General features: G+C 42.4%; 1 pseudogene; it reads right to left on the reverse strand.

Annotated features, from left to right (window-relative positions):
- Positions 1 to 1951: 1951 nt before the first annotated feature.
- Positions 1952 to 19782, reverse strand: part of LOC109890860 (guanine nucleotide-binding protein G(s) subunit alpha-like) — a 47472-nt pseudogene continuing 29641 nt past the window's right edge.

The raw sequence follows: 19782 nt of genomic DNA on the forward strand, positions 1-19782 counted from the left end.
ACACTTGTCCACAACCTCAAACAGTCACACTCCAAACTCCACTATGGCCAAGACCAAAGAGCTGTCAAAGGACACCAGAAACAAAATTGTAGACCTGCACCAGGCTGGGAAGACTGAATATGCAATATGTAAGCAGCTTGGTTTGAAGAAATCAACTGTGGGAGCAATTATTAGGAAATGGAAGACATACAAGACCACTGATAATCTCCCTCGATCTGGGGCTCCACGCAAGATCTCACCCTGTGGGGTCAAAATGATCACAAGAACAGTGAGCAAAAATCCCAGAACCACACGGGGGGACCTAGTGAATGACCTGCAGAGAGCTGGGACCAAAGTAACAAAGCCTACCATCAGTAACACTGAAACTCAAATCCTGCAGTGCCAGACATGTCCCCCTGCTTAAGCCAGTACATGTCCAGGCCCGTCTGAAGTTTGCTAGAGAGCATTTGGATGATCCAGAAGAAGATTGGGAGAATGTCATATGGTCAGATGAAACCAAAATAGAACTTTTTGGTAAAAACTCAACTCATCGTGTTTGGAGGACAAAGAATGCTGAGTTGCATCCAAAGAACACCATACCTACTGTGAAGCATGGGGGTGGAAACATCATGCTTTAGGGCTGTTTTTCTGCAAAGGGACCAGGACGACTGATCCGTGTAAAGGAAAGAATGAATGGGGCCATGTATCGTGAGATTTTGAGTGAAAACCTCCTTCCATCAGTAAGGGCATTGAAGATGAAAAGTTGTGGCTGGGTCTTTCAGCATGACAATGATCCCAAACACACCGCCCGGGCAACGAAGGAGTGGCTTCGTAAGAAGCATTTCAAGGTCCTGGAGTGGCCTAGCCAGTCTCCAGATCTCAACCCCATAGAAAATCTTTGGAGGGAGTTAAAAGTCCGTGTTGCCCAGCAACAGCCCCAAAACATCACTGCTCTAGAGGCGATCTGTATGGAGGAAAGGGCCAAAATACCAGCAACAGTGTGTGAAAACCTTGTGAAGACTGACAGAAAACGTTTGACCTCTGTCATTGCTAACAAAGAGTATATAACAAAGTATTGAGATACATTTTATTGACCAAATACTTATTTTCCCCCATAATTTGCAAATAAATTCATAAAAAATCCTACAATGTGATTTTCTGGATTGTCTGTCATAGTTGAAGTGTACCTATGATAAAAATTACAGGCCTCTCTCATCTTTTTAAGTGGGAGAACTTGCACAATTGGTGGCTGACTAAATACTTTTTTGCCCCACTGTGTGTGTGTGTGTGTGTGTGTGTGTGTGTGTGTGTGTGTGTGTGTGTGTGTGTGTGTGTGTGTGTGTGTGTGTGTGTGTATATATATATATATATATATATATACACATATACATACATACATACATACACAGTACCAGTCAAAAGTTTGGACACAACTACTCATTCAAGGGTTTGCTTTATTTTTACTATTTGGACTATGGAATCATGTAGCAACCAAAAAACTGTTAATCAAATCAAAGTATTTTATATATGAGATTCTTCAAAGTAGCCACCCTTTGCGTTGATGACAGCTTTGCACACTTTTGGCATTCTCTCAACCAGCTTCATGAGGTAGTCACCTGGAAAGCATTTCAATTAACAGGTGTGCCATGTTAAAAGTTAATTTGTGGAATTTCTTTCCTTCCTAATGCGTTTGAGCCAATCAGTTGTGTTGTAACAAGGTCGGGGAGGTATACAGAATATAGCCATGTTTGGTAAAAGTCCAAGTCCATATTATGGCAAGAACAGCTCAAATAAGCGAAGAGAAATGACAGTCCATCATTACTTTAAGAGATGATTATCAGTCAATACAGAACATTTCAAGAACTTTGAAAGTTTCTTCAAGTGCAGTCGCAAAACCATCAAGCTCTATGATGAAACTGGCTCTCATGAGGACCGCCACAGGAAAGGAAGCCCCAGAGTTACCTCTGCTGCAGAGGATAAGTTCATTTGATTTAACTGCACCTCAGATTGCAGCCCAAATAAATGCTTCAGAGAGTTCAAGTAAAGACACATCACAACATCAACTGTTCTGAGGAGCCTGTGTGAATCAGGCGTTCATAGTGGAATTGCTGCAAAGAAACCACTACTAAAGGACACCAATAAGAAGAGACTTGCTTGGGCCAAGAAACATGAGCAATGGACATTAGACCAGTGGACATCTGTCCTTTGGTCTAATGAGTCCAAATGAGAGATTTTTGGTTCCAAACATCGCATCTTTGCGAGACACAGAATAGGTGAATGGATGATCTCTGCATGTGTGGTTCCCACCGTGAAGCATGGAGGAGGTGTGATGGAGCTTTGCTGGTGACACTGATTTATTTAGAATTCAAGTCACACTTAACCAGCATGGCTACCACAGCATTCTGCAGCGATACGCCATCCCATCTGGTTTGCGCTTAGTGGAACTATCATTTGTTTTTCAACAGGACAATGACCCAAAAACACATCTTCAGACTGTGTATGGACTATTTGACCAAGAAGGAGAGTGATGGAGTGCTGCATCAGATGACCTGGCCTCCACAGTCACCTGACCTCAACCCAATTGAGATGGTTTGAGATGAGTTAGACCGCAGAGTGAAGGAAAAGAAGCCAACAAGTGCTCAGCATATGTGAGAACTCCTTCAAGACTGTTGGAAAAGCATTCCATGTGAAGCTGGTTGAGAGAATGCTAAGAGTGTGCAAAGCTGTCATCAAGGCAAAGGGTGGCTACTTTGAAGAATCTCAAATATAAAATATATTTTGATTTGTTTAACACTTTTTTGGTTACTACATGATTCCAGATGTGTTACTTCATAGTTGTGATGTCTTCACTATTATTCTACCCTTAAACCCTTGAATGAGCAGGTGTATCCAAATGTTTGACTTGTACACACATATACATACATATATATATATATATATATATATATATATATACACAGAAATATCTATCTATATATATATAGAAATATCTATATATATATATATATATTTTAGCTTGGATGTTTTTGCACTGCATCAAGTTCACTGTTTGCATGAATTAATGCATTGTATGTTTTTGCCTTTCCTCCTCATTGATTCCAGAAACAAAAGTCACGTGACAGTCTTGTGTCCAAGTCACACTCATGTTTCCATCCAATCCCCAGGCAGAGTATGCTCACAACCCGCCTCTTCATTCGTTACTTTCCTCCATCCTTTCAATTTGTCCATCGTTTCCTTCCCAGGGTCCTGCTTCGGCACGTATGCATATACTGGATCTCTCGAGAACTGTGACGTCGCCAGAGTAACTCAGGCACGGCACTTTAGCTTTTCAAGGCTGAAAACAGTGGGACAAGGTGAAAGCGTGTGTCTGTGTGTGTTCTTGTCTCAGTGTGTGCCAGGGATATTTCCAAGTAGAAGAACGAATGGGAGACACTGAAAATTAGAGAGGGTTTCCGCACGTGTGAGTGTGAGCGCACGTGGTGTGTATGTTTGAGAGAGATCGAGAACGGGCCACGGATTGCAGTCCTGAGCACAGGTTCAAAGTGCAGTGAAGAGTTCCGCAGTTCTGGCTTGTTACTGGTACGGCACTGTGTTTAGGAGTCTGTTGTCACTTTCTTTATTTGAAACACAGTGTCCCAAGGAGAAGGTGTTTGTTTGTCAGAATGGAAGGAGAGGGTTTGTTGAGTGACGAGGGGACTAACTGGACAAGGATAAGCAGAACACCGGCAGTACACCGGGAGTCTCTCCTCCGACTCCCATCACAAGAGCTCGTATTGTCGTAAGTGCATCCTCTGAATGATGTCTCGGCAGTCGTTGAAGACGCGCCGGATGTTTTCAGTGTCCACTGCGCAGGTGAAATGGGGATAACAATAGTGCCTTCCGTCTCCACTGGCTGTGCTGATCCTCTGAAAAGGCCACAAAGAAGAGAAGGGATTCATAACCACATAGGGCTGTGTGTATATTGGTACACACAGTCTCAGACAAAAAAAGGTCAACAAAAAGGTGAATGGACATTAAAGGCATGTACCAGAAACTCATCACGTATGAAGTACTTTGCCCTTGTGACACGAGGATCCTCCCCTGGCTCTGGTGTTGCTGGTTGAGAAGGACAAATAGACCAAATCATTGATATAATCGTCATGTCTGATCACTGTATACTAAACATTTTCATTTCGATCAGTAACATAATCCATGCCAACAAGATTCCTTCTTCACCAGAGAAGTGTTGTGCCCATCACGTCGCAAAAAAGTTCCAAAGGATTCCAAGCAATATTATTACAATTGTTACGTTTACAGACTAACAAAAACAAAAAATAACTTGATCTTGACAGCCTTGAATAGTTCCAGTAGAGAGTTGATCAAGAACATTACTGTATTTGCCTTACCATCATCTGGCGTAGTGTAGCGTGCAAACTCTGGGAAATACTCTTCAATTTTAGATTTCCCTGCCAACACCTTCTCTGCTAACAGGTCCTGTTTGTTCAGGAAGAGGATGACAGAAATGGTCCGTAGCCACCTGAGGAGAGAAACAACAACAAAGTGAGTTCAGGTAGACGTATTCAAGTCAATGACTCATCCATTTACACAAGCCCACCATGGTTCTACAAATCATAGACCTAGGCCAGAAATGACATTTAATTGTAGCGCATTGCATGTTAGATGAGCACAAAAGGAGAGGGAAAAAAAGTATATATCGGCAACTGCTGTGACTGGGATTAACACAACGATACAGTATGTCAAGAGCAGGAATGGGTTTGTGATGGGGAAGAGAGGGGGAGAGGCCTAAAAGGGGGAGAGGCCTGAAAGGGGGAGAGAGCCTGTCTTGCCTGTTGTTCCAGATGTTCTTGAAGAGGTTGAGGGCCTCCTGCAATCGGTTGGTCTGATTGTCTTCCCGGATCACCATATTGTAGCTGCTGCTGGCCACCACGAATATAATGGCCGTCACATCTGGAGGGACAGACAAGGAGAGAGAATCACCACTGGGTTAGACATGATACAGGAGATGTTCATGGATGTGAAGGTGGCTGCAACCCCATGCCATTTGCTACACACTTATTGGTGGGAAGAAATACAACAGTATTGGGTAGTACGGAGGCCTTACCATTAAAACACTGAATCCACTTTCGGCGTTCGTCCCTCTGACCTCCAACATCAAACATACTGAGAGAGGAGAAAAGACAGAGTTACTTACTGCCCGATAGATCAACTGATAACAAGTAACACACAGGGATCAACAGTTTACTGACGTTAATCTTGCATTTAAAATAAAAATGGCCGACACATCAAACTCACTGAAAATTGACTTTGTCCACTTGGAATCTTGTCTCGAAGATCCCTGAAGTCAGTACTCTGCATCTCAACAAGTCCTGATCAGTGGGAGTGTAGTCACTCTGCTTCACAATTTCAATCTTGTCTAAAAAGCTGTAAAAGGCAGAAGCAGAATAGATTACACACTTGACAGCTAAGGACAGAGTATAATGTGCAGAAAAATGAGCAGAAATGACTCATTTGCACGACATAACAATATAGCTCTTTCCTGAGCTACAGATGACCAAACTCCACACAGTACCCCAAATGACCAAGCATCAAAAATGGTCAAACCAGAACTGTTGTATAATACAAAAACGCGTGTTATGGCTGTATTTGAGACATTACATTCCTGTTATCTGTCTGTGAACTGAGTTCAGCCAGCTGCAGGGGAGACATGTAGGGGCAACAACAACCACACAATGTTTCACCATACATTTTTTTCTTTCCACCTTTATTGAACCAGGTCGGCCAGTTGAGAACAAGTTCTCATTTACGACCTGGCCAAGATTTTTTTGAAAGCAGTGCGACAAAAACAACAACAGAGTTGCACGTGGGATAAACAAACGTACAGTCAATAACACAATAGAAAAATCGATGTACAGTGTGTGCAAATGTAGAAGAGTAAGGAGTTAAGGCAATAAAAAGGCCTGTCAAACTGACCAGACCATACACATTCTCAAGATGACATTGGTGGGCATTCCACCTCTGGTAAATTCCATACCAGACAGACTAAGACTAGGCGAGGGAGGTCACAGTCCCCAACCAGTAAAGCAAAAAGATGGAGAACACTTCCACAAACGACCAGCAGAGGGAGTGTCAATTTTTCCTCCACATCAAGATCACAGTGGCTTGCAGTGTGAGTCACCAGCCGTTTGCTCTGTCAGACACTGTAGTCAATGGAGCTGCTGTAGTAGTAATAGTGAGGGGGAGGGGAAGACTTCAAATGTTAGATGCACACAGTTCAACCATGAAACATGTTTATGTTGAATTTAGAGAGCTAATGGTCTATAGACGACTGACTGATGTGACTTGTCGTCAGCCAGCAAAGGCAAATCGGATCCACCCCTCCATCCTAAGAGGAAGAGGCCCTCCCTTTTTTCTACATGTGGACCCTTGGTGTGGACTGTCGTCATTGGTCCAGTCAATTGGGCAGAGGGTCTTGCTAGAATTGTGTGACATGCCTAACCTCACACCATGGACATATGCTTTACATCAGAGCGGCCTTGTGTGTTGTGTCGTCCCAATCAAATGCAATGAATGCTGTGTGAAATAAATGGAAAACAGCTCATTTCCACAGTGAAGTGCAGTGATTCAGGGCATTATTGAAGATCTCCAGGGAGACTTGCTTTTTGGAATAGGGAGGCCTGGTAACCCGCCTCACGTCCAGTACCCCACCATGGAGGATCAGTGTTCTGCCTGCCTGCCTCTCAGGCCAGAGGTACGTAAACCCTCCCCCCTCCCCTGAGATATCCAGGAATGTGACACACTAGGGTGAAATATGACAAGAGGGTTGCAGGTCACACACAGAGAGAGAGAGAGGAAGGAGGAGGTTGTGCAGACAGACAGACACACACACACACACACACACGCTCACACAGACACACACATCCCCACACGCATGCAGAACCAGCAAGCTACCACCTCCCTTTTGGGACTGAGTGGTGAGGCTGGTCTCATACCACAACTGCTCTGATGTGTCCACAGATCCAGTCCAAATACACATCTCAATTATAGAATTTCTCCGTATTAATAGAGCTAGTCCAATAATAACCCTCCCCAGTAGTCAGACTGAATAATAGCATTGCCCCAGTAACAGTTCAGCCCACACTGCTACATGTAGATACACTAACCTGGTGTAGTTATATTGGTGGCAGACGGACATTTGTCTTGAATATTATTTGTATATTTTCTATAACTAGTTTGGTGATCTCAAACGTATTTCAAAGATATCGTCTTTATACAGTGCATTCGGAAAGTATTCAGACCCCTCAACTTTTTCCACAGTTTGTTAGGTTACAGCCTTATTCTAAAAATGATGAAATAGTTATTTTTTTACTCAATCAAGCTACACACAACACCCCATAATGAGAAAGCAAACTCAACCATTTTTTCCCAAATGTATTTAAAAAAACTTATATCACATCTACATAAGTATTTGGACCATTTTCTCAGTACTTTGTTGAAGCACTTTTGGCAGCGATTACAGCATTGCGTCTTCTTGGGTATGACGCTACAAGCTTGGCACACCTGTATTTGGGGAGTTTATCCTATGCTTCTCTGCAGATCATCTCAAGCTCTGTCAGGTTGGATGGGGAACATCCCTGCACAGCTATTTTCAGGTCTCTCCAGAGATGTTCGATCGGGTTCAAGTCCGGGCTCTGGCTGGGCCACTCAAGAACATTCAGAGACTTGTCCCAAAGCCACTCCTGCATTATCTTGGCTGTGTGCTTTGTTGTCCTGTTGGAAGGTGAACCTTTGCCCGAGTCTGAGGTCCTGAGTGCTCTGCAGCAGGTTTTCATCAAGGATCTCTCTGTACTTTGCTCCATTCATCTTTGTCGTCTCGATCCTGACTAGTCTCCCAGTCCCTGCCGCTGAAAAACATCCCCACAGCATGATGCTGCCACCACCATGCTTCACCGTAGGGATGGTGCCAGGTTTCCTCCAGACGTGACGCTTGGCATTCAGGACAAAGATTTCAATCACCAGACCAGAGAATCTTGTTTCTCATGGTCTGAGAGTCTTTAGGTGCCTTTTGGCAAATTCCAAGTGGGCTGTCATGTACATTTTACTGAAGAGTGGCTGCCTCCTGGCCACTCTACAATAACAGGCCTGATTGGTAGAGTACTGCAGAGATGGTTGCCCTTCTGGGAGGCTCTCCCATCTCCACAGAGGAAGTCTGGAGCTCTGTCAGAGTGACCATCGGGTTCTTGGTCACCTCCCTGACCAAGGCCCTTCTCCCCCCGATTGCTCAGTTCCGGCTGGGCGGCCAGCTCTAGGAAGTCTTGGTGGTTCCAAATTTCTTCCATTTAAGAATGATGTAGGCCACTGTGTTCTTGGGGATCTTCAAATCTGCAGACATTTTTTGGTACCTTCCCCAGATTTGTGCCTTTGACACAATCCTGTCTCGGAGCTCTACGGGCAATTCCTTCGACATCATGGCTTGGTTTTTGCTCTGATATGCACTGTCACCTGTGGTACCTTTATATAGACAAGTGTGTGCCTTTCCAAATCATGTTCAATCAATTTACCACAGGTGGACTCCAATCAAGTTGAAGAAACATCAAGGATGATCAATGGAAACAGGATGCACCTTAGTTAAATTTTGAATCTCATAGCAAATTTAAAAAAACTTATGTCAACCTCTTTTTTCACTTTGTCATTATGGGGTATTGTGTGTATATTGCAATGAAAAAATGTATATTTAATCAAATTTAGAATAAGGCCTAAGAACATTTGGGAATAGTCAATGGGTCTGAAGGCACGATAGATAGATAGATAGATAGATAGATAGATAGATAGATAGATAGATTAGATAGATAGATAGATAGATAGATAGATAGATAGATAGATAGATAGATAGATAGATAGATAGATAGATAGATAGATAGATAGATAGATAGATAGATAGATAGATAGATAGATAGATAGATAGATAGATAGATAGATAGATAGATAGATAGATAGATAGATAGATAGATAGATAGATAGATAGATAGATAGATAGATAGATAGATAGATAGATAGATAGATAGATAGATAGATAGATAGATAGATAGATAGATAGATAGATAGATAGATAGATAGATAGATAGATAGATAGATAGATAGATAGATAGATAGATAGAGATAGATAGATAGATAGATAGATAGATAGATAGATAGATAGATAGATAGATAGATAGATAGATAGATAGATAGATAGATAGATAGATAGATAGATAGATAGATAGATAGATAGATAGATAGATAGATAGATAGATAGATAGATAGATAGATAGATAGATAGATAGATAGATAGATAGATAGATAGATAGATAGATAGATAGATAGATAGATAGATAGATAGATAGATAGATAGATAGATAGATAGATAGATAGATAGATAGATAGATAGATAGATAGATAGATAGATAGATAGATAGATAGATAGATAGATAGATAGATAGATAGATAGATAGATAGATAGATAGATAGATAGATAGATAGATAGATAGATAGATAGATAGATAGATAGATAGATAGATAGATAGATAGATAGATAGATAGATAGATAGATAGATAGATAGATAGATAGATAGATAGATAGATAGATAGATAGATAGATAGATAGATAGATAGATAGATAGATAGATAGATAGATAGATAGATAGATAGATAGATAGATAGATAGATAGATAGATAGATAGATAGATAGATAGATAGATAGATAGATAGATAGATAGATAGATAGATAGATAGATAGATAGATAGATAGATAGATAGATAGATAGATAGATAGATAGATAGATAGATACAACTTGGACACACCTACTCATTCAAAGGTTTTTCATATAAAGGACAATATCCAAACGTAAAAGTTTATTATTCTTATTATTAATATCATGAATTTGGTATCCTACTTATAGGGCTAATGGTAACTACTTCTAAACTTCAAAAGATCCAATCAACCATGGACGAATGATGGTATACCTAGCTTCACATTGAAATGACGGTGTCCTTTGGGGATGTCAATGTTATTTAGGTAGTCTACATAAATGAGTACGGAAGCTGATCAATGTCTAAATGTATTGACATGATAGCTCAGCTGAATCGAACGCAGCTTGTTTCCAAAGCTAAGCAGGGTACATTAGCAACAGTCACAGAAATTGTTAAAATCTTTTAAAAACAATTCTTATAAATGCAACAGTTGGTCAATGGATGGAATTTTTATAATACAACAGATATTGACTGAATAATAGCCCATAAAACAGTTTACTGGCACAGACAAAACATTTGGGGGATTTGGGTGGGAATTCAGGTATTCAATTTATTGTAAAATGTCACTTTTTTCTTTCTTAGATTGCACTCAAATATATATATTTTCTTACTATATCAGGTATTCGCTTTAATAATTCGCATAAATACAATGGGTGTATTTGCATATGAATAGATTAACATAAAGGGGAGGACCAGAGCTGCAGCCACCAAACACCTGCTCTGTCTAACCTACCAGCACTCACGTGCTCTGTCTACCCTACCAGCACAGCACTCACCTGCTCTGTCTACCCTACCAGCACTCACCTGCTCTGTCTACCCTACCAGCACAGCACTTACCTGCTCTGTCTACCCTACCAGCACTCACCTGCTCTGTCTACCCTACCAGCACAGCACTTACCTGCTCTGTCTACCCTACCAGCACTCACCTGCTCTGTCTACCCTACCAGCACAGCACTCACCTGCTCTGTCTACCCTACCAGCACAGCACTCACCTGCTCTGTCTACCCTACCAGCACTCACCTGCTCTGTCTACCCTACCAGCACTCACCTGCTATGTCTACCCTACCAGCACTCACCTGCTCTGTCTACCCTACCAGCACTCACCTGCTCTGTCTACCCTACCAGCACTCACCTGCTCTGTCTACCCTACCAGTACTCACCTGCTCCGTCTACCCTACCAGCACTCACCTGTTCTGTCTACCCTACCAGCACTCACCTTCTCTGTCTACCCTACCAGCACTCACCTGGGATGTCTAGACTGTCTCATTAATCACAGTTTTTGTCATGTTCTCTTACATAAGTGTGTCAATAGCAGGATACAAAATTCAACACACTTGGCTCTAAATTACACCTATCTAAACATACTGTACATTGTTTGCGAGATCAGACATAATACCACTATAATTCAAGTGTTCATTTTCGTAAGTTGCTTTCATTTCAATGCATCTCATTTGTAAACATTTCAACTGTATTAAATTATTACTTTTTCAATTCACCCCCCAAAAACAAAACATCAAAATAAAGTTATTTTTCTTGTCTTTTTTGTGAAGCAAGTGTCAAGACGGTGTGTTAAAACCCAGACTAAGCTTTAGCGTTCTTATAGATTCAACAGAAATCCAATGTCTCCCATTGAGCCCATTTCAGCCATTACCGGGATATGTTTGACAGGTCATTACAAACATGTTTGCAGTCTTAACGTTAACGGGAGAAAACAACAGGCACAAGCAAGAGTATGAAAGAGTCGCAGGAGTAAAAAGAAAGCAATCAAGCCAGTGATATTGAAGTGACAGGTGGATTTTGCACCCCTCAAACACAGGAAATAGATGGATGGAAAAGACAGATCCTCAGGTGGGCGGGGCATGCGTGTTGCTAGGGTACATAGAGGTAGGCATCTAGATGGTAGACTTGTTCTCACTGAAGTACATACCCCTCATTAAACAGTAGGAGTCACTGTTCAGGCAGGAATTGTTGGACTGCGGCTTCACATTATATTTCAACGTACCTCTCAAGATGGCATGACGTTGAAACAAAGACGTGGATTCAAAACAACCATTTTACGATCAACACTGAAACAATGTCAAATCAAATATGAAATTCTACTGAACTTCAACCTCCCAATAGATGAATATAGGATGAAAACTATTTGCTAGGTTTCTACATGGAATTTCATGTTAAAATTATATTGGATGTAACAACCTGTTAGTCAGGTTAAGTTGAAGTTTTTCCCTACAGATGTTAGATATTAACTACACCTAAACTGTAGCCTATCAAAACGAATTGCACATAATAGGCCTATAATATCAGATGTCAAAACAAGACGAAATTGAGAGTAGTGAGGTTGCTTACGGAATGGAACGCAATGGCATGTGAAAGCCCATGATTTTTAGATCTACAGTATATATTATCAAAAAAAGAGGACATCTGATGGTTTCTGGCAAACCTAAGGTTACAAATGAACTGTAAATTGAGTTCAATTATGGACTGTGGTTGTCTAATGGTTAGGGTCATTGCCTTCAGCGCGCACATATAGGCCTTCAGTATCGGCCTGGGTTCGATTCCATCCCATTCCCTTCTGGGACAAATAAGGCAATCCCCCAACCCAATTACTTGATTTCATCACACATTACAAATATGGACAATCCGGGGATATTTTACCCCCCAATCTTTATAAGGAATGATCATACCAGACACTATTTGTACTTCTACCCCTTTTTTTCTCCCCAATTTCGTATTATCCAACTGGTCTTGTCCCATCGCTGCAACTGCCCTACGGACTCGGGAGAGGCGAAGGTCGAGAACCATGCGTCCTCTGAAACACAACCCTGCCAAGCCGCACTGCTTCTTGACACACTGCTCGCTTAACCAGGAAGCCAGTCGCACCAATGTGTCGGAGGAAATACCGTCCGGCTGGCGACAGAAGTCAGCTTGCAGTTGTCCGGCCCACCACGAGGAGTCACTAGAGTGAGGTGGGACAAGGAAATCCCGACCAGGCAAACCCTCCTCTAACCCAGACGACGCTGGGCCAATTGTGCGCCGCCTTACGGGTCTCCCAGTCACGACCAGCTGTGACACAGTCTGGGATCGAACCCGGGTCTGTAGTGATGATGCAGTGCCTTTGACCGCTGCGCCACTCGGGAGGCCCAGACACTTGTCTTTTAAAGACAGTTGTAATTAATGGATAACAAATAGGAAACAAATCAAATAATAACAACAGTAGGCTACACCAACATTAGTTTCCATTCATACAAAGTGTTGAGTAAATTGCCACAGCAGATTTTTTTTCTGTTCAAAAAGGACTAAGTTGTTCCGATGATAATATCAACAAGAGGGCAAACATATCTTGAAAGACTTTGGTTGCAAGCAGGACTAAGGTAACACCGACATCATCTTTTAGGGAGTGGCAAATGAGGTGACCAATAATGGTTGCAATTGAGATAAGCTGTGTGGGTGAATTTAGCGCGTATTGATGGTTTAAGACAACAGCTGGTGATAATCTAGCGCCATAGATGGAGGCCCCTTGTTATTGGATTACATTCCAATAGGCTACATTCTGTAGGCTACCCGTTAGCCTACATTTGTCACATACTAAAAGATGCGAAAACCAATAATAGGCTACTGTTTGTGTTTCCCTGGCTGAGTTGATGAGCTGATTTCAGCCATCAGTTAATTGACAGCTGATTGAACAGCTGATTTCACCATCCCCTCTCCTGCAATTTGCGCTAACCCTGTCTCTTTAATCATGCGACAATGATTTAGTCATTATCATTCAAGAATCTGGCACTTTTCTGCACCCATGTGTTACTGTTAAAAATCCTCCCACTGCTAAATGGCATATTATTAAGCATAGATCATTATACTGTATTATCATTATATTATACAAGCCCATTATTATTTCTTAGAGGTACTTTAAGGAGTGAGGCAGTCCCAATTTTGGAGCTTTTATTGAAGAGATCAAACAGTGGGGGAGGGGGGTGTCAAAGGGCAGTGCGCCGGATTTGATCCCATGTCGACTCTGGCATATTTGTGCCGGGTCAGCAGCTATAACCGCACAGGCACTGACACCACCAATAATGTATTCTGCCTATTGCTTGTTTTGAACATATGACAAAACAATTGATAAATATATCTACCCCCTACAGATGTATCACTTTATTATAATCCACATAAGAATTCACACGAGTGGACTCCCGACTGGACAGTGGTCTAAGGCACTGCATCGCAGTGCTAGCTGTGTCACTAGAGATTTTGGGTTCGAGTGCAGCTGGCCATGACCGGGAGGCCCAATGGGCGGCGCAAAATTGTCCCAGCGTGGTCCGGGTTAGAAGAGGGTTTGGCCGGCAGGGATGTCCTTGTCTCATCGCGCACTAGCGACTCCTGTGGCTGGCCGGGCGCAGTGCACGCTGACACGGTTACCAGGTGTACGGTGTTTCCTCCGACACATTGGTGTGCCTGGCTTCCGGGTTAAGTGGGCATTGTGTCAAGAAGCAGTGCGGCTTGGTAGGTTGCGTTTCAGAGGACGCACGGCTCTCAACCTTCGCCTCTCCCGAGTCCATACGGGAGTTGCAGCAAAGAGACAAGACTGTAACTACCAATTGGATACATAGAAAAAGGGGGTAAAATGTAATTCCCACGAGACGTGATGTCACGATGCACGTAGTCTTACATGAACTGACGACACGTGGACATGAGGGGTATCCTACGATTGAAGAGTTAGCAAGGTAAATTTGGTCAACTCAGAGTTCAACTCAGGATAACCGGTACCACGAAAGTGTCTCACCTTTTAGCCAGGTTCATTTCTATGGCAAAGAATCCTTCAGAACTAACCTGCACCTGGGAAGGCTAACTCGCGCCTACATCCACTCACCCTGAACGAAATGACTGAGCTTCAAGTTGAGGATCAATGAAATGAGATTCCCTCCCTCTTGAAAAGATTGCCTTATTTGAGGAAGAAGGCTGATTAAATATACGATTAATCATTTTCTTGTGTTAAAAATAGGTTACAATATATCACTTTACACATTTATTAATGAGCGAATGCATTTTAAACTTCACACACAGTAACACTTCTGTATGACTTCTGTATGAATTATTGATAGGAGTGGGGGAAAAAAGGTGCTTGTGGTTGTGCTTGTCGATAAGCACACCAAAGACGATATTAACGGTAAGTAACAAAATAAAGAGGGCACTTCCAAGAGCCTATTTCACACCATAGCCTGTTGAATTTGCAAGATAACTTTTCTTTCATTTTGACCGTCTCAGTGATGGACGAGCAATATCCACCGTCCTATTACATACGAAGCCTGAGCTGGGATGTGACGCTAACTGAAGCTGGTTAGATCTAGCTTGCATCGTAGGATAACACCCCAGTCCAAAAATAGCCCGCATAGCCCGTAATCACAACGAGACCGATGGAACAGATCAGAACGTTTAGCTTTTTTTAAATGTTGATCAACTACTATTTCTTCACATTATAAGCGCAGCAATGCGCACATGGTAATACACGCAAATATTCCAAAATGGACGTAGAGGGAAAACACTGGTCTAATGCGCACAACACATGCCAGCAGTTTCATATGACAGATGGAAATACACATCTGTTAAAAATTCAGATGTAATGTTTGCGTTTTGTGTGTGTGTGTGTGTAGAGACGGTGAAAAAGACAGAGCTAAACAGACGGTGAAAAAGACAGAGCTAAACATTTCGTTACGTTTTGCTCCAGGTTGGCTCAGATTTCCTACGAATTTCCTAAGAATGCACCGGAAGCCTTTAGATCGGGCTAAAAACACGTAGTGTTCATCAGGCTTCAAAGTTTGGCTGTGATTGGTTACACTGCCTACTATGCCAATTTCTCTGTATATAATGGGTTTTCACTTTTAAACTAGCAGAGATCCCTCTGGAACTTTGATATGCTCTCTGCGCATGACACGTTTCAATCTGGCTCTTGGAATTATTTGGGTTGTCAATTCATTTTGGCCTGCATCCAAACCGCCCACGACGTGCTGCACTACAAGTCACAGCAAGCACTTCCAACATGCTGCATGCCACTAAACGCCGAATTGAATATGTTATCAAATCCTTTGAAAATATTTGTTTGGTTTGTTAGACCTACAGAAGTCCTACAAATTCTAAAACAAATAGCTAAAATATCAGATGTAGCCTAGTGGTTAGAGAGTTGGACTAGGAACCGGAAGGTTGCGAGTTCAAACCCCCGAGCTGACAAGGTACAAATCTGTCGTTCCCCTGAACAGGCAGTTAACCCACTGTTCCCAGGCTGTCATTGAAAATAAGAATGTGTTCTTAACTGACTTGCCTGGTTAAATACAGGTAAAAAATAAAATAAAAAATTGCCACATGTTAGCTTACTAGATATTGCAAACCAAGGGCTTTAGAGACTTGGTTTATAGTTTAGACTAGGTTTGTGATTGTCTGTTACAAATCAGTCTGACAGTACTTCAGGTACTTGTGGTATGAAGTGACAAAGGTATTGAGAGGTCTAGAAGATCATCAGACAATCATGTTGGATGATATGTGCAGACAAAAACCATCATCATTGATGGTGTTCAATTTCAATTTGTAGGAATAAAACAGATACCGCTCTGTTTATTACAACCAGATCTAGCGGCAACCAGAGCAACACCTAGTAATGCGCATTTTCAACGTCTGAAAAATATGTATTTTCGATGTCCGGAAAATACGTATTTTTAGCTTTCATTCAGCACCTAAAATGCACCTGACGTCAACGTCTGGAAAAGTCTTTTCAACATAATTTAGCTTACTGGGTACGCTACAGTACACATCCAGAAGTCGCTCTAACACAGAATAGAGAGGGGGAGAAAAGAGAGAGAAGGCTGTGTCTGACATTACAGAGCTGCTCCAAAAATAGCTCCCTGGCGCCCTGGCCTCCAGCTTGGTTGTCATGGTGATAGAACCACCAGCGCTATAAATAGACTATCAGCTCCAAATCTTCTGTGACTGGAGTGGGGCCAGAGAGAGGGAGAGACAGACATAGAAAGAAAAGAGGAGGAGGAGGAGAGAGAGAGAGAGAAAGAAATGCAGGGAGAGAAGAGGGGGAGGGAAAGGTGGAGAGAGGCCAGCAAAGGGAGGGGGCGAGCCCTCCCCAAAAAGGGCTGTGAAGAACAGAATGCTGGAAGGAAAGGGGCAACACAGGCTCTAAACAGGAGAGCATTCCAGAAATCACAACAGACTGAGATCTCAACAATTTAGCTACCTACGCAGACTAGGAAAGTTGTGAGACGCACTACAGTGTTACAGCCATACAGCTGGAACCAACAACTGTTTACCTATTCTCACGCTGGAAATGCAGTCAGCTTGATAAATAACTTAAGGATGATTTGATATATGCTTTGTGCAGTGTGTGAACCCACATGAACACACAAAATCAGGGCTTTCAGTTTGAAAAGCGTTCTCTCTCTCTCTCTCTCTCTCTCTCTCTCTCTCTCTCTCTCTCTCTCTCTCTCTCTCTCTCTCTCTCTCTCTCTCTCTCTCTCTCTCTCTCTCTCTCTCTTCTCTCTCTCTCCTCTCTCTCTTCTCTCTCTCTCTCTCTCTCTCTCTCTCTCTCTCTCTCTCTCTCTCTCTCTCTCTCTCTCTCTCTCTCTCTCTCTCTCTCTCTCTCTCTCTCTCTCTCTCTCTCTCTCTCTCTCCTCTCTCTCTCTCTCTCTCTCTCTCTCTCTCTCTGCAAGACACTACTACAAACTGGAGACGGAGAGAATGGGAGAGAAGAGTTTACCAAGAGAAGTGTTTAGAGGAGTAAAGATAGTGTGGCTTTGAGGGAAAGCTACGCCACATTATAGTAGCGTCAAAAGTGGAGAGCATTGACAGGACCAGACTTGAATGGTCTATAGCTCAGCTGATACATACCACAGCGGCTAGGCTGCCCCACACAGCTCCATTTCCTCAGCATTTCCACAGAAAGCTCTCCACAGCAGCCTGAGGGGAACAGCTCAACAACCTCTCTCTGCGGCATTGCAACTTCACCTCCCAGTCTCGTTCACCCAATTATCTAGCGAGTTTAGGGGCAAACCGTATCAGGATAGCAGAGCTACAAGATGAGGCCTAGTTTATCAAGTTTGGTATGGAATACAGAATTAAAAGACAAGACTGCAAAACTTTTTATATATATATTTTTTATATTGACTTATTTCAAACACCCTTTTTTTGTGACATTCATGTAGGACTGAGATTTATGCAGGTTTACCATGCTCTCAGTAGGTCTAAACCACAGAGCAAAATTGCTTGACATTTTACTTTGGGTCTCTGCTTGGTTTCCTATCTGTATTACCATATCGTCTTCATGTTGGAACTTTTCAAGGCATTCCCCAAATTGACCCCAATTCATAACGGGATCCGGTAAAAGTTCCCCTCTCAAGAATCTGCGACGTAGCATGTTTTATCACTATTGTTGATGGAATTCAAATGTGGTGCTCAGTTACAGGAATACACTATGACCCCATTTTGACAACACAAATAAGGAACACTTGTAACAGCCATTTCAATACTTCTAGACATGTGACTGACATAAGAGGAGGGTGATCATATATGTGGTATAAAATGAAATGATGCAGATACATGTGGCACGCGATGCAAACCCATGGGTGTTGTGAAATAAATACTGAGCTGAGTATATTTCAGAGTATTTCAGTGTTTTTGGACAATCAAAATGTTGCACTGTAAACTAAGAACAATTCATTTTCTGGCATTGCTAAAATGATTAAGATACAAAACATCCGGAATTAAAAACAACACAGACAACCACATATATTACAGAAAGAGCCAAGAAGACATCAAAACCTAGCAATCTGACGATAACAGAAAATAAGGTATTCCATGCGCCTGCCTCCATCTGACTGAGGCCGCATTGCCATTTCAACATCCTCAGCCGAGTTCTTATCACACCCACAGAGAGCGGGGAACACTACAGAGGGAGGGCCTTGACATTCCCTCACCAACTCGGACAGAGATTTTCATTTCATGCCAACACCTTCATCAATGATGCTAAAGTTGTCTCTCTTTCCCCAACACACGCACACACGCTCATTCTTTCTCCTTCTGCAGCTAGCTTGAGTTAAAAATAGCTCTCCCTCTCTCGGCTGCTCCGTTTACATAAGCATACAGTGGGGGGAGGGGAGCACTTCCGGTCTGGCCACCCAGCCCAGCATCTGATCCACAACACAGGCCAGGCTGCTAAGCTTCTGGGAGTGGGAGACTGGAGGAGAGTGCTGACATACCTACCCCGCAATTCAGGAAAGACCTCTCTCTGTACGTCTCCATTTAGCCTGCACGAAACTGTCTGTCTGCCTGCCTGTCTTTGACGGTCCAGGAGCGGGTCCCATCCCGGTGCACAGAATAACAAACCAGAATTAGGGCTGGGCGATATGACCTAAAAATCATATCTCGATTTTTTCAAACTTACGGGCGATTCACGATATACGGTGCCTTTGGAAAGTATTCAGACCCTTGACGCTTTCTACATTTTGTTACGTTACAGCCTTGTTCTAAAATTGATTAAATAAAACAATTTCCTCATCAATCTACACACAATACCCCATAATGACAAAGCGAAAATAGGTTAAGAAAAATGTCTTAAATTAAAAACAGAAATACCTTATTTACATAACTATTCAGACCCTTTGCTATGAGACTAGAAATTTAGCTCAGGCACACACCTGTCTATATAAGGTCCCACAGTTGACAGTGTATGTCAGAGCAAAAACCAAGCCACGAGGTCAAAGGAATTGTCTGTAGAGCTCCGAGACAGGATTGTGTCGAGGCACAGATCTGGCGAAGGGTACCAAAAATGTTCTGCAACATTGAAGGTCCCCAAGATCACACAATGATCTGGCTTTCAAGACCGTCTAAGAAAATAAAAAATGGTGTTACAAATGTAACCAGAACTGTGCCACAACGCACATCCACTAATAATGACTAACTTCTGGTAGCAGACATTATAGAACATTAACACAGGTCTCATAAACAATCTCTCAAGCACGAGCCCAAGGC

The sequence above is a fragment of the Oncorhynchus kisutch genome, linkage group LG5 (genome assembly GCF_002021735.2).
Source record: "Oncorhynchus kisutch isolate 150728-3 linkage group LG5, Okis_V2, whole genome shotgun sequence".
NCBI classification, from domain to species: Eukaryota; Metazoa; Chordata; class Actinopteri; order Salmoniformes; family Salmonidae; genus Oncorhynchus; species Oncorhynchus kisutch.